The sequence below is a fragment of the Anabrus simplex genome, chromosome 4 (assembly GCF_040414725.1).
Source record: "Anabrus simplex isolate iqAnaSimp1 chromosome 4, ASM4041472v1, whole genome shotgun sequence".
Classification (NCBI taxonomy): domain Eukaryota; kingdom Metazoa; phylum Arthropoda; class Insecta; order Orthoptera; family Tettigoniidae; genus Anabrus; species Anabrus simplex.
In genome coordinates this window covers 187604593-187621682 of record NC_090268.1, presented here as the reverse complement: position 1 = coordinate 187621682, position 17090 = coordinate 187604593, and positions in this window count along the sequence as shown.

Here is a 17090-nt window from a genome sequence, read left to right as displayed (position 1 = left end):
GGCATTCCTTACACTACCTACTTCTTCTTCTTCTCCTTCAACCACTTTTCCCACAGTTGTGGGTTCGCGGGTGCGAACTGTTCCGCAAATGTGGATTTGGCCCTGTTTTATAATAAATAATAATGTTATTGGCTTTACGTCCCACCAACTACATTTACGGTTTTCGGAGACGCCGAGGTGCCAGAATTTAGCCACGCAGGGGTTCTTTTACGTGACAGTAAATCTACCGACAAGAGGCTGACGTATTTGAGCACCTTCAAATACCACCGGACTCAGCCAGGATCGAACCTGCCAGGTTGGTGTCAGTAGGCCAGCGCCTCAACCGTTTGAGTCACTCAGCCCGGCTGGCCCTGTTTTACGGCCGGATGTCCTTCCTGACGCTAACCTTATGCGGAGGCATGTAATCAACATTGCGTGTTTCTATGGCGGTTGGTATTGTGGTGTGTTGTCTGAATATGAAGAGTAAAGTGTTGGGACAAACACAAACACCCAGTTCCCGAGCCAGAAGAATTAAATTCCCGAGTTGGCCGAGAATCGAATCCGGGACCCTCTGCAGCGAAGGCCTGAATGCTGACCATCCCGCTAAGGAGTCGGACTTCTTACACGTTAATAATTATTCCACGAACCTACTACGCTGGCGTAGCATGGGAAGAGGTGATACTCCCACTCTTGATTCGTACCATCATGCGGGGAACACCATGGGTTGCATGTACTTGCGCGTAGTATCACTAAATTGGTACGAAATAGGTTTGTTATTAGTTGGAATAAAAAGCCTGGCCTGGTGGATTCCAGTACCCGTGCGTTGTACCCATGTGAGCAACACCGCGGGTCTGGGCGTAGCCGGTGAGTTGTACTGCTATATGAGCGGCACCGTGGGTCAGCGTTGCCTGTGATTGGTACCCACTATTGTGAGGAACACCACGGGAATATCGGCGCCCGTGACTAGTACACATATGTGAGGAACCTTACCGGTTTGCGTTGGCTATGAGTGGCGCCATTGTGTGAGAAACACCATAGGTCTGCGTTCCCTGTACGAATTGCAATACTTGTGAGTAATACCATCTTGTGTGGACCACCGTGAGTCTTCGCTACTTTTGATCAGTACCCCAAAATGACAAATATCATGGTTCTACTTTACTCGCGACATGTACCATTCTGTGGGGCCTTAGACGTGAACTTAAAACCCCTTCAGACATCAAGCATCATTGTGCTTTATAAATGGTCCCTTGGTCAGTAATACTCTAATTAACTACCTTCTTTTTGAGTCTGATCCACTGTTTTTGTTTGTTTCTTCGTTTGTTTTTGTTTTTTGTGGGGTTCATGTCCATCCATTCATTCTTCATGACATTTTTTGTGTTATTCTGGTCTGTGGATGAATTTGAATTTTTTGTTATTTCATTTCGTACCATTAGGGGCCGATGACCTCGATGTTAGGCCCCTTTGAACAACAAGCAAAAAAATAAATAATTATTTGAAAATGTACTACGGTATACACTTTCGTATGAGTTATTTAACCTATATTTTAAAGCCAAAAACTAGTGTTATTTTCTATTTGCCTTAATTCGATATAAAACTACGGTATATTATTTTACCCACTGTACCGTAAAACCTTAAGATTTTGACAATATGTTAATTCATAACTACGACCGCATTTAAGAAACAAGTGAGGATTTGTCAGAGTATTTTTTAATTATTTCAGACAGAATAAAACTCCGCCGTTTCTACTTGCCGAGTGGTATATTCAGTATTCTGGATAGTGACTGTTTGTTCGTGCTTAGTTGAGGTGAGTTAACCCGAACTTCGTGTCGTTTATTTGCTCCTAACCTACTGGATCTATACTAGCGCTACATCCTTCATAGATTGTGAGTGCATACAGGAAGTGAACAGGCAAGTATTGCTCATTAACATGTTTATTTCATTTCATTGTTTCGTTAGGTTGCAAGTTGCCGGAACTATGGCACAAAAACGTACCTAGCAGACAGACCACAACCACTGCACTCAGAGCACTGACTGAATCCGGATTGCCACCAGACAAAAATATTTCGTACTAAATTTCCCCCTAAAAAGGTACTAGATTACGAAGAAAAGTACTAAATCTTATTTCTGCACAATAGAGTGGGAATATTCATAAAGACAGTACCGGTATAGAAAACAAAGTATGCTTATCACAAATAATCATTGATTAAATTAGAAATGTATAATAATGAGAACTTACCAGTTTTGATGTATATGATGGAAAGCAGAAATGTTCCAATCTCTGTCACCCGCGGCGGGTGGGAGTGTCATGTACCCGGGCAGTGGTATCCGCCTGAAAACGCAGGTCCCCGCACAGCCGAATGCCAGAAGGACATATTATTATTAATTATTTTTATTTATTTTTTCTATTGTTAGTGCTCTGTACACGCTATGGGGTACATGCTATTGCGGGTGACTGGAGGAAGGGAGTCCTAGTGCTCATTGCCTCAGTCATCCCGTATTAGGCATCGTTCAACATCGGACCCCGGGCAATACCTGCTACGACCAGGTGGGTATTGCCTTGGCTGCTTGGTTCGGCTACAGAGACACCTGATTGGAGTGGGTGGCATTCGGGGAGGATGCTATCGGGCATGGCTTCCAAACGAAGTCGGCTCTCACAAGGTGGTCGCCCACCTAAGTCTTTAACTTTTGCTTCCCTGAGAGGTTCAACTCCCTGGGAACATGCGCAGCGTGAAGGAATGGGATCCAGCTTCCCTAGGTTTCTGGTCGCTACCAGAACCGATGGGCAGGATTTTAAGCTGGTGAAGTCGATCCTGTTTAGTAGACACATCGAAGGCGTCTATGGCGAACTGGAGGAACTTAAGAAAATGCGCAACGGTAGTTTGCTTCTAAAGACTCGTACAGCACTGCAAGCTGATCAGTTGCTTAAGTGCGAGCACTTTGGCGAAATCCCCGTCAAAGTGGAGGAGCATAAGTCCTTGAACCTGGTTCGCGGAGTCATCTTTCACTGCGACCTTATTTTGAACACTGACGACGAGTTGATGGAAGACATGAAGAACCGTGGCGTGACACACGTCCGGCGCATTACGCGCAAGGTGAACGGTGAAGACGTTGCCACTGGTGCCTTCATTGTTTCTTTCAAGTTGTCAGTGTTACCAGAGAAAGTCAAGGTAACAACTTATCGTTGCGATGTGAGGCCGTACATCCCGCCTCCTATGCGATGCTATCAATGCCAGCGATTCGGACATATGGTATCTCGCTGTTCGAATCAGGCTGTATGTGGTACATGTGGACGAGTAGCTCACGGCGCGGAGGAGTGCACAACTCCATACAAGTGCACTAACTGCTCCGGTTTTCATTCTCCTCGGGATCGGAATTGTCCGACATACCTGAGTGAGAAGATCCAGGAGATCAAGACCCTGGATGGTCTTTCCTACCAGGAAGCGCGCCGTAAGTTTCATTCTATGAACACACCTGCCCGTACACTCGACTATAGCTTGATAGCTCAGAGTCTTCCAGGTTCGTCATTTACGACCAAGACACCTGTCCAGACCGCTGGGCCCAAGGCGACTGTTGCTGCTCCCAGCAACGTCGCAAATAGTCAAAGCTCGAAGGGGGGGACCACCCCACCTTCGACCAACCAGAAGTCTGTGCCGGCTGGGAACAAGGTCCTGTTTAGTAGACACATCGAAGGCGTCTATGGCGAACTGGAGGAACTTAAGAAAATGCGCAGCGGTAGTTTGCTCGAAGCAAAGTCGTGCACGAAAGTCGTGCCCCAGCCGGCGGAGGCGGCTTCGTTGACCAGGGCTGGGAAACCATCTCCCAGCCCGTCTAAACTTGAAAAGAAAAAGGGGAAGAAGAGCGCCCGTCCTGAGCGCTCTCGGACTTCCCCTGCGAAGGAGTCATGCCCTCCATCTGGGGGATATGAGTCTGCGCCGGGAGGCACTCCTGCTCCCAAACCTGCGCGCTCTCCTCGTAGGGGACCCCCTCGCGCCCGAAAAGCGTCGAGGTTCTGGGCGGCACCCCTGCCATCTTTTGATGACGGGATGGATATCGCGCTGTCCTCTACATCTACGGATGTAGAACTAGATAGTGTTTAGGCTTACGAGCATTTTGTCGCTCATAACCTAACACTCCTTTTATAGTCCACACTATGGCACTGTTACAGTGGAATTGTAACGGTTATGACAGGCATCTTGCTGAGTTACGTCAGCTTATTAGTGAGTACGCAGCGAGTATAGTCGTATTCAGGAGACCAATTTCCGACCTGGTCATCACACGGTCTTGAGGAATTTCAAACTATACTCGACAGAACGATACTATGCTCACCGGGCTTCCGGAGGCGTTGGCATTTTTGTACGTTCTGATAGCTACAGCGAAGAGGTTCCATTAAGAACCCCTCTTGAGGTTGTAGCTGTTCGCGTCTCGCTGCCTGTCATAGCAACAGTGTGTAATGTTTATCTTCCACCAGGCCAGCATCTGAACATCAATGATGTCGCTGATCTTATGGATCAGCTTCCACCACCCTTCCTCTTATTAGTCGATTTTAACGCCCATCACCCCATATGGGGCTCTGAGACGCCTTGCCCCCGAGGAAGAGAGCTGGAAGCACTCCTATCAGATCTGGATTTATGTATATTGAACACAGGGGAACCAACTCACTTTAGTGTACGTTACGGCACATATACTCGCATAGACGTTAGTCTATGCAGCCGAACGTTGGTTCCACTGTTTCGGTGGAATGCACACGATGATCTCTGTGACAGTGACCATTTTCCCATCGTTCTTACTTTGTTGAATCATAAACTCGTCGAGGCTCCCCCTCGATGGATTCTTAAACATGCTGATTGGCCAAAGTACACATCACTAGCTGTCTTTAGCGATCATGTCAGGCGGACTGTCGGCGAGGAAATAACTTACATCACCCAAGTTATTCTTGCTGCTGCTGAGGAGTCCATTCCGTTTTTCTCGGGGACTCCTCGCCGAAAACTCGTTCCTTGGTGGAACGATGCAATAGCAGCAGCCATCAAAGAACGCCGTCGCGCTCATAAGCGTTACCGTAGACAGCCTACTGTGGCCAACTTGGTAACATTTAAGAAACTCCGCGCTAAGGCGCGAGTTCTTATTCGACAAAGTAAGAAGGCTTCATGGGAGAGATATGTGTCGTCCATGACGTCACATACTCCATCCTCTCAAGTGTGGACGAAACTTCGACGAATTTCGGGTATTCAAGGATCATCTGCTGTACCGGGAATTTCCATTGCAGGCAGTGTCGCCACTGATTCCCTCGCGATTGCTAACCATCTCGCTAGTCATTTCGCGGATGTCTCTGGCTCTGGGAATTACAATCCTGATTTCCTCCCTCTGAAGCGGGAGGCAGAACGTCATCACCTTAGTTTTGCCACCCAAGCTTCAGAGGACTACAACGTGCCCTTTACGGAGTGGGAACTCCGCAGCGAATTAGCGCTTTGCAAGGACACGTCTCCTGGACCGGACAACATCCATAACCAGATATTGAAACACCTTAGTGATGATAGTTTACTATATCTCCTTCGTGTGTTCAACCGAATCGGACAGAGGGCGATTTTCCGTCTCAGTGGCGAGAGGGCATAGTCATCCCTGTCCTCAAGCCTGACAAAGATCCTAAGTATGCAGGAAGTTACAGACCGATTTGTCTTACAATTTGCCTGTGTAAGCTATTTGAGAGGATGGTAAATCGCAGACTCGTGTGGTGTCTGGAGAAACAAGGACTCTTGTCCGAGTACCAATGTGGATTTCGAGCCGCTCGATCCACCACAGACCACTTGGTACGCCTGGAGAGCTCTATCCAGGATGCGTTTCTCCGCAAACAGCACTTGGTAGCTGTCTTCTTTGACTTGGAGAAGGCCTACGACACTACCTGGCGATATGGCATCCTTTCAGTCCTGCATCAATGGAGATTCCGAGGTAACTTGCCGGTATTTATTGCGAATTTTTTGTCCCTCCGTCTATTCCGTGTCCGAGTAGGTAGGACACATTCGCAATACCACGTTCAAGAAAATGGAGTCCCACAGGGATCGGTTCTTAGTGTCACTCTGTTCGCGATTGCCATAAACGGTATTGTCGCTGCTGCTGGTCCAGCCGTAATACCGTCCCTATATGTGGATGATTTTGCTCTGCACTATAGCTCGTGCAGTATGGCATTCGCAGAGCGACAGTTACAGCAAGCTATTAGGAGGGTGGAGAAGTGGACCTTAGAACATGGCTTTCGGTTTTCTGCCGCAAAGACCTCCGTTGTCCACTTTTGTCGTCAACGTACACTTCACCCTCATCCTGAGCTTTATCTAGGTAATGTCGTTCTTCCAGTTGTTGACACCTACCGATTTCTTGGGCTCCTTTTTGACAGTAAATTATCGTGGGAGCCACACGTGCAGGAGCTAAAAGTGCAATGCACCAAGAGGCTTAACCTCTTGAAGTTTCTTAGCAGCACTAATTGGGGAGCTGAACGCGTGGTGCTCCTGCGATTCTATCGGGCACACATTTTATCTCGGTTAGACTACGGCAGTACAGCATATGGCTCCGCAAGGCCAAGCGTTCTTGCGAAGCTGAACAGTATCCACCACAGCGGGGTTAGGTTGGCGACGGGTGCTTTTCGTACTAGCCCTATCGCTAGCCTGCTCGCTGAGTCTGGTGTGCCGCCTTTGCACCTGAGGCGCCAGCAACTACTACTTACGTATGCTGCAAATTTCGACAGATGCCACTTCATCCGAGCTATCCCTGCGTATTCAACAATGGCAACCGTTTGTTGTACGCTGCTCATCCTCGTGCGACGCGGCCGGTTGGGATACGCTTGGATAGCAGTTATGAATTGTTTGACGTACCTTCGATTCCTTGCCTTGTCAGACAACCAAGTGGGGTACCTCCGTGGGTTGTACGACGACCTGAAATCATCCTGGATTTGAACACTGGCCCGAAAGGAGACACGGACCCTTCGATTTATCGGAGGATCTACCTGTCCGTTCTTGGCCGCTATCCAGGTTCGGTCGTCGTTTACACGGATGGTTCAAGGACAGATACGAAGGTGGGCTGTGCGTTCGTTGTCGACAATGATCGGTTTCTTTTTGCTCTCCCGGACACCTGTAGTGTGTACACGGCAGAGCTCTATGCTATCTGTGAGGCTCTGCGGTACGCACTAGACAATGTACGCCGACACTTTCTCGTGTGTACTGACTCCTTGAGTTCGCTTCAGTCTATTGATACCTGTTTCCCTCGACACCCTCTGGTGCAGCGGATCCAGGACCTGCTGGCCGGGTGTTCGGATGCCGGCACCAGAATTACGTTCGTGTGGCTCCCCAGCCACATGGGCATAGAGGGAAACGAGTTACCAGATCCGGCTGCCAAGGAGGCAGTTACACTGCCCCCGTTGTCTTTCAAGGTTCCAGCAAGTGATATTCGCTCTCAGCTGAGACATCTGGTTATGTCCCATTGGGAGATGGAGTGGCAAGCCATCCCACTTCCCAATAAGCTGAGAGCGATAAAAGGAACAACGAAGGTATGGAGGACTTCCCTTCGGGCTTCGCGGAGGGAAGCCGTGGTATTATGTCGCCTTCGGATCGGCCACGGTGTCTTGACGCACTCCCATCTACTGAAAGGAGAACCCCCTCCGGTGTGTACCTGCGGCGACCATCTTCCCGTGGTACACATCCTTACGGAGTGCGTGGACCTGGTCGATCTGCGCCGTAGTATTAACCTTCCGAGTACTATCTCCCTTATCTTGCGCGATGACGAGCAGTCAGCAGACCTCGTCATCCGCTTTATGAGGGATAGCGGTCTGTTTTATCGTGTGTGATGATGTCCTTTGTCCTAGTGTTGTTTATGTCAGTTGCGCTTTTATCTCATTGACTCCATTTTAGTTTGTGTTGCGCATTTTAATGTGTTCTTTTAACGTCTAACGTACATTGTGTGTTAATATCTTTATTACTGGGCGATGCCTTATTCCTTCGATTTCCTGTACTTTCTCTTATTTTAATAGAACATAAGGCATTGCGTATTAGATCCACTGACTGTTTTAATCTCACCCTCATTTTTCTTCATTACCATTCTTTTTTAACTCTATAGTCAGTGGATACTTTTTAAAATTTTAACTTCATATCTCATGTCATTCACTTCGTTCCATTAGGGGCCGATGACCTTCGATGTTAGGCCCCTTAAAACAACAAGCATCATCATCATCGTCACCACCCTCCTAAGACTTCCAGTTCTAATCTAACTACGAGTTGATAGACATTTATGTTAATCATATAAACACTATGCATATTCTCACGCATTTCAGCTGAACATTCACACCACACGTACACACACGCACACACGCCTTTTGTCTTCATACCACTTGTACCGGGTGGTACACCTCCACGCCGCTAATTCTAACTTTGCGCCAGTTGAAACTCCTCTACTGGAGGAAGTCTGAACTTTATCTACTGTGTTAATTCTCAAGTTTCTCAGAAGATGTCCCTACTTGTAAATTTTGAAGTTTCTGACCTGGGTCGTTTTTGATGTATTTTTGTTTTGCCTGTAGTAAGAAGTGTGGACATTCTCTTCCAGATGGCACTACTGAAGGACTACAATTATGCACCCTAGTGCGAAGTGAAAGAACTGTGTTTTTGGAGAAATTTTGAATTCATAAGTTTGTTCTTTGTTAAATTTCTTTCAGTTATTGTTTAAGTTGGCAATATTAACCCTTTCTTTCCGCCAGTTTTGAATTTGACCAATAGGGAATTTCTGTAATTAATTTTCCACCAATAATGTGTTTCTTCTTCATCTAGTGTAGGGGTTTTCGTGGTTAGCCAATAAAATGATTGTGGGCGGGTGTTCTCATTCCTAAAACGCTTCGAACTTTCCACGAGGGTATATAAACTGCTGATTTTTGGGTCTCCGCGCCACTTCAGTAACATCTATCAGTGTGTAAAGTACGTAGCAGGGGGCGGGAAGCGCCTCTTTCTTCGGGCAGCAGTTCAACCACCAGGTAATGGCCGTTTAATAACTTTTTTTCTTGCTAGCTCAGCAGTTTAACTCTCGGGGCAGGTCCGAAGCCTTTTTACCATGTAACTTTCCCCTAAAATGTAAAGACACTTGGTACCAATTCTATCTTTTTAAACTACATATTGGGATAGAGAGTGCTTAACCCTCTCGAGCTCCCACTCATATTGCGTTGAGGTGAACTTATTTTCACAACCGTTTCTTCCTTAACGTAATGTAAATTGTCTCCTTCTGTAAGTCACCTCTTTAGTATGGGATTAGCCCTTGCATTAGAGGCCTAGCGCCAAGTAGGTTTTAAATAAAGTGTAGTAGGAGTGCAAGAACGCCTCCTCTCAAGTTGGTATTTTAGAGGCCATGTAATTAACCTTTTCTCACTTAATAGGCCTCAGTAGGTTGGGCATTCTTACCCCTGTGTATGTGTCCTTGGAGGACAGCTTGAAAGTGGAGTTTGGTGTGGCCTTTGATAGGCTTGAACTTAAGAGCGGGTTGCTCTTTCTTAAAATTTGTTTCTGCGTGCCTCGAGGAGGCTTTACTGTGTAGTTGGGAGCAAGTGCTCCTGCGGATGATTGGGGTTTTCTGCCCCTTTGTCGAACCTTGTATTTGGGTAAATTGCTCAAGAATTGTGAGTCCGGGGCTCGAAGCCCAAATTCTGTAAAAACTGTAATTGTACATTCTTAAATTGTTGATATTCAACTGTGTTTCTGTTATTCTCGTTATTTCTTGATCTTGATAAGAAAATATAACCTTGTTAAATTTTATCTTAACTTTAATTTCGTATTTTGAGACCTGTTCACCCCCGCACCTTCTTTCACCTCTGCACATCCACAAAACGCGGTAACACCACTAATCAAATGTTGGCTGTATTTTTTTGCTCTTGTCTTAATCCTTTGAAGACTTTGCCAAAGCAAGAAGCTGTTTCGAAATATGAAAATTTTGGGCAGACGAATGTTTTAGTTTCTCCTTTGTTAAAAGGAGTCCATTCAACGTACTGGATTGGAGTTTGTTTTTCAATTTTGTCTTATTCATAGTAACAGCAGAAAAGACCCGTTCTGTTGCAGCAGAAGGATGTGGTAAACAGAGCATTGCCCTCACAAATTTCGTTCAGTTTGGAAATATGTAATCACCTACAGGATTTTTCATTCCAAAAAACAGAGTTCCAAAATTTCATGAAGTCCTGGTTTTCTTTTAGTTATTCTGAGGATTTGGCTGACTGCCATTCCGTATCTAACTCTTCATAAACACTTTCTCTAATTACATTAGGGAAATGTACAGCTAATGGGATTATACTGATGAAACTGCCATCTCTTTTGCACTTTTCTGGGTTCAACATGGACAGATTTCTTAAAATAGGATCACAAGAATCCACCCTCTTAAAAACCTGTTTGCAGAATTCAGCATAAAACGATAGGCACTTGACTTTGAAATTTCTTACACTTTTTTACATTTCCTTCTTGTTCTGCTGCAATATAAGAGCTCCTACCCTCCTAAATATATGTTCTCAATAGGTAAGAAATGTCTATTATCTGCGGGATTTATATCTTGAATCGGTTTGTTATTTACATATTCTGACTTCATGTAATATTTCAAAATCATTTTCATTCTATCTCCCAAAGATGAGAGCAATTGGTGAAGTCTATATGAAGTACTCTGATACTCTAAATTGAGCTGGGCCACAGCTGGGAGGGAAAAAGCCAAGAATAAAGAAATATCCCTTTATATTAGGCCCTTGTAGAGCGTTTAAAATAGACTGAGCCATCTCTATCCCATCTTCTACAGCGCATAAACTAAAATAAGATAGTAATGCATTCCACTGTTCTACGATCCTTTGAACTACATCATTCATAGACAGCCACCGTGTTTTGGGTAATCTAGGTAAGCTATGAGCTTTAAGATTCAGTAAATGTTGAATCTCCTTAAATTCCCCCCTTTTTGGCTTTCTTTGAATAAAGTTGTATACATCACTACACAGCTCTTCTATAGAATTAGGAAGGCTTTACATGCTTCTGAGGAACACAAATTGAAGCTTTGACAAATGCATCTAGATACAAATAAATACTTATTCAGCTCTTCAAGCCTAGCTTTAATACCCGTATGCTGTCCCATCATCACAGAGGCATTATCAGCTGCAAATCCTAACAAGTTTTTGAGGGGTATTTCTAATTCTTCAAAAAGCGAAACGATTGCTTGAAACAAAGATGAACTAGTGGCTTCAGTTACATCTATGACGCTTAGGAAAGAGTCTTCCACCATTTTTGTCTCGTCAGCATAATATCTAACCACAACAGCTAATGATTTTGTTGAAGAAATGTCTGTTGATTCGTCAACGATCAAAGAGAAAAAAAATGTTTTTTCAGTTTGTCTGATAAAATATTTTTAGCTTCAACCGCTAAAGCATTTCTTATTAAATATGATGTCTTAGTACGACTACATTTAATGTTTTTTTTTTTTTTTTTTTTTTTTTTTTTTTTTTTTTTTTTTTTTACAATTTCACTGTCAGAAGCAACTGCTTTCATTAAGGATGGCAATGTGTCCATTAAATCTAAAGGAAGATCGTGCTCTGCAATATAGGCACTCATCCTTAATTCTGCTTCAGTAACGTTATTTTCTAATGAGGAAGCAGAGGACGTCGACAGAATGGTTGCTATGCTATGTGTAGCGATTATATATTGTACGTTTGCTTTATGCTTAGGAGTATTTGCATGCCTAAGCATAAGGCTCTTGCTACCGTTAATATTGATGTTACAATACTTACACTAAGCTGTATGTTTTTTTATCACTACTAGGCTGAATCCAAGACTTCAACAATGGATCTTCTAACCAGGTATCACGGAACTTTTGTTTGTATGACCTTTTTTGTTTTTTTAGCAGAGCTGGGCAAATTTGTTTCTGAGAGTGAATCACTATTACTTTCGTTGTCAGGAATCACAATATCGACACTACTTCCCTCAATTACCCTATGTTCACTTGTACTACTGCCCTACAATGTTGTAACCTGTGATGATGAAGCAGTATTTTTGGATACATTATCACTGTTACTCTTTTCTCTCGAAGCTACAAACCTATACTGCGAAAGTTTTGTCTGTGTTTTGTCCATTCTTATATACGTGAATTACAGAAAGATCTGTTTATAAACTGCACTAATTATTTACACAATAAGACACTTAATCACTTTAACGTATAACCGAAAACGTATAACTAATAAAATTACTAAGTAACACTATACACAATACTATACACAACAATCAATGCAGCGACTGAAAATGGATACGGATGTAACTAACGCGATGCAAGACGCAGCTAACTGCACTAGCATGAACATTCAAAGTCCGGGGACTCCTCCCAGCAGGGTATTCACTATATGACCAAATATCTCGTGACAGTCAAGCGGGAAGTGATGGAAGGGGGGTCCTCACTCAATTGCTAAATGAATTGTACTTGTGTATCGTCTGAAGATGGCATGAAGTGCTACAAACCATTCGGGCGCTGAGAATCCATCTACAATATGGTGCGTGGTACATTCCATTCCATTCCATTCTGATGAATGTAATGCCTCTGTAAAAGGTGCTAGATTTTCGTAAAAGGTACTAAAGTACTAAAGATTTTCACAAAGTACTAGATCTAGTACTAAAGGTGGCAACCCTGGACTGAATGCGGGAAGAGGCTAGACTGGGCAGCCTATAAAAAAGAAAGCGGCTTCTGTATGTCACGTGATTATCTGAGGCATGGTATTGGCTAGAAATGAACGAGAGTCGATGTGACGAGCTAGCTCTTTCTTGGAGTCGCAGTTGAGAAAGTCGGCTCGTGCTAGCTCTTAGGGAGCAAGGAGGGAGCTAGCTCTTACAAGAGTCGACTCTCATTGAGAGCTAGCTCTCCAATGAGTCGTTCAAAAGAGTCAGTTCGTTCATGAACGACTCATCACTAACTCGGAGTGGTATTTTGTGAACGCAACCCGCTATAATATAGGCTGGGCCTATCTTCACAAGAGGACACCATTAGAGTTACTGAACTTCAGAGGCAGAACAGCACAACTGAAAGAAGGTAAGTGTAATTTTAATGCCTTATCTTACTAAATCTGGAGAATTTGTAGAATTTTCAAATCCAGGTCTGGTGATTTCTGGTGTTTTTCAAATCAATATCTGGTGATGAGTACCTAGGAGTAGGCGACCCTGCCGTGGTTAGTGATGGCAAAACTTTTCACAATATCGATATATCGGTTTCTCGATATATCGGTATTAAAATATCGATGTCATTGATGTATCGGTCTTCAAAATATCGATATATCGCCGATATATCAATTTTTAAAATATTGGTGCTATTATCCATTATTGTAAGTCTAGTTTTACATTCAACACAATGCTTAAAGGGTTCATTATTAGGTTTAATCTTCACACAGATCAGAAAACAAGCTTTAAAAAATGACCAAGTACCATGACTTGGTCACTACAATGACACATTATAAAACATTTACAACCGATAGAAGTTATGATAAATAGAAAAACAGTATATGCAAGGTGTCTAGAAACGAGCTAATAACTTACACCGTAAAACCATATGCAAAAACTACAAACATATTAATTTGTGTACGAAATACACTTATTAATAATCAGAGCTCTATAAAATAATACATTTTCTTCCAACTTCTTTCTCAGCACAGCAATTCCATTTGTTTGTGAAAAAAGAACATGATGATGATCTTAGGTCTATTTCCAATACCTCTTACGTAAGCGATTTAGAAAAAGCATCTTGGATAACAGTTTGCCACTTAATCGGTTTCTCTTTTCCGTGATGGTGTTACTGGCCTTTGAAAACAGTCTCTCTGCTGGGACAGAGGTCGCTACAATGCTCAAGTATTGCCTAGCTAACGTGTAAAGCTTAGGATAACCTGGTTTCAGGTCTTCCCACAACTCGAGTGGATTCGCCCTGTGATTTACTGCCACAGGCGTTGACAAGTACAGACTTATCTCCGACTGTAACTCCAATCAGGATTCCGGTGTTGCCATTTTTCTTGTTGATTTAAGTGCTAAAGATTTATGGTGATCCCATATGTCTATCTCATCTACATCTGATTCCATCTCAGCCTCGGATTCTGAAGATGATGGTTGCGGTGCTTCTTCTGACAAAATAGCGAAAAATTTTTATGGGTCTTGAGGCTGCCATTGGGTCCATGAAGTGGATATTTTTAAATCTACGGTCCAAAAGCATAGGTAGGGCTAGTAAATGCGCCTGCTCTCGATCTTTAAACCTAGTATCAAATTTTTTGAGAATGCTAGTTTTCAAGCTGTTTCCAATGAGTTGTTTTGGTGATGAGGAGGAGATTGACTGGAACAAGCAATTCAACAGTGGAATAGCCATACTGCCTGTCACATAGGTCTCTCCTGAAATTTCCCTTGTTAAACGTTCCAAGTAAGACAACATGATTTTTACTTCTCTGTCATTTTCTAATTCTACTGCAGACAGCATTGGTGGAGAATCTGGTCGACTTACTATAACGCTGCTTACAATGTTGGACAGAAGTAGAAATCGTTCAATCATGTAATATGTAGAATTCCAGCGTGTCCTAATGTCAAGAACCAATTTGAGCACTTCTCCTTCAGAAATTCCTCTTACTTTTTGTTCTTCTCGGAATTGATCGCTAACATTCATTGACCGCTTGATGTATTTAACGATTTCTCTTATCTTTTGTATTATATTATGTAGCCCCTCAGTGTTCTGGATAGCAGATTCTGCTAATAAATTTATGGAATGAGCCAAACATCTCATGTGCTTATTTCTCCCAAATAGATCACGCACTGCCTTCACCATTGCTGATTCATTGTCTGTAACAACACACAACACCTTATCTATGGGGATATCCCACTCATTTAATGCTGACAAAATTTGGCTGCTCAAGTAAACAGCAGTATGGGATTGCTGTAACTGAAACACGCCGAGTGCGATTGATTCGACTGACGACTCTACAATGAAATGAACGGTTAAGCCAAGAAAGCTGGTGGTTGTCATCATCTCAGACCAAACATCCGTTGTGATTGTAAAGTATTCCAAGTGTTTGGTCATCTTCTTAAAATTAGAGCTTAGCAAATCATATTTTTTGTTAATCAGGCTCTTCACAGTGTTTCTGGTGGGTACTTTATAGAGAGAAGTTGCTTCCTTCATAAGACGCTGGAATCCTTCTCCTTCAACCACCGACAAGGGCATACCATCTTTGCAAATGAAGTATAAAAGTCCTTCAGTGATGTTACAGTGCCGCGAACCACCCTCTGTAACAAAACCAGAAAAGTATTGCGACAGAGAACAAAAGGGTGGATTTAAAATAGGCAATTAACGGCTCTTTAAAGAAACAGTCCTACTTTCTGCTTAATAGGTCTAAAAATACTGTACATTAATTATTTATAAAACACGGTAATCTCGTAAATGGTTAAAAATGAAATCCCGGCTGTGTAGCTACAATAAATGGTCAAAATGTTTAGTAAAACTAACCTGAAAATTTCTTAATATCTCCTAATGATTGCCGGATAGATGGCTGGACAGCTGTAGACGTACTCGGTGACGACAGCTCAGCGTTGGTCAGCGATGTAGTGGATGTAGTAAACTTCCCAGTACCGGTAGCAGTTCCCGGTGATGATACAGACGTAGACGCTGCTAAGGATGTTGTAGGAGGGGCTTCAACCTCACCAGATTTAAAGAGCGATTTACTGTACCCTGCCACTGAATTAAGCATTCCTTTCGTGCTTGAAGTTCCCGTAACAGGCGACGAATATAGTATTTCATGTTTTAATGTATATATTTTCAAATGAGCCTTCATATTTGTGGTATTGCCGGAACTTTTCAGAATTTTGGCACACGTATTACACTTCACTTCAGTTTTATTGATTTTTGTGAAGTATCTCCACACATCACTTTTATTGGAGCCATTTATGGAACTACTTGTTACCCCCTGCGGGTGGGGGACGCACATGTAGAATACACCCGCAGTATCCCCTGCCTGTCGTAAGAGGCGACTAAAAGGGGCGACCAAGGGCTGACTGAATTAGAACCATGAAACTAATTTTGAATCGTACCATCACGCGGGGAACACCATAGGTTGCCTGTACTTGCGAGTCGTACCACTAAATTCGGTACGAAATAGGTTTGTGATTAGTAGCAGTAAAAGCCTGGCCTGGTGGATTCCAGTACCCGTGCGTCGTACCCAAGTGTGCAACACCGCGGGTCTGGGCGTAGCCTGTGAGTTGTACCACTATATGAGCAGCACCGTGGGTCTGCGTTGCCTGTGATTAGTACCCACTATGTGAGGAACACCACGGGAATACCGGCGCCCGTGTTTAGTACACCTAGGTGGGGAACCTTCTCGGTTTGCGTTGACTCTGAGTTGGGCCATTTTGTGAGACACACCATAGGTCTGCGTTACTTGTACGTATTGCAACACTTGTGAGTAGTACCATCTTTTGTGGAACACCGTGAGTCTTCGCTACTTCTGATTAATACCCCAACATGACACATACCATGGTTCTATTTTACTCGCGACATGTACCATTCTGTGGGGCCTTAGACGTGGATTTTGCACCCCCTTTAGACACCAAGCATCATTGTGCTTTATAAGTGGTTCCTTGGTCGGTAATGTTATTTTCGATCTGTATTGAGTCGATCCACTGGTTTAAGTTTGTTTGTTTTGTGTTCTGTTGAGTTCCTGTCCATCCATCCATTCATTCTTCATGCCATATTTTATTTTTAATTTGGTCAGTGGATGCCTTTGCAATTTTTGTTCTTTCATTTCGTACCATTAGGGGCCGATGACCTTTGATGTTAGGCCCCTTAAAACAACAAGCATCATCATCATCATCGAACTACTTGTTGAAAACTATATATCGCTCAAATATGTAAACGTATGAATCACTTAAAGCAACACTGTGAAATATGAACAGCACTAGCCGCCAAGAATATGCCACAACTTTCCCGTACCTCACCGACAACAATGACAACATAGTTAACCACTGGGCTTGCTGTGGGTGGCCTGTGTTGGCTGGCGCTTCATTGAATTACAAAGAATGCACGATGAATGAGTTGATATTATCACTCTATTATTACCGAATGAATTGAGAAAT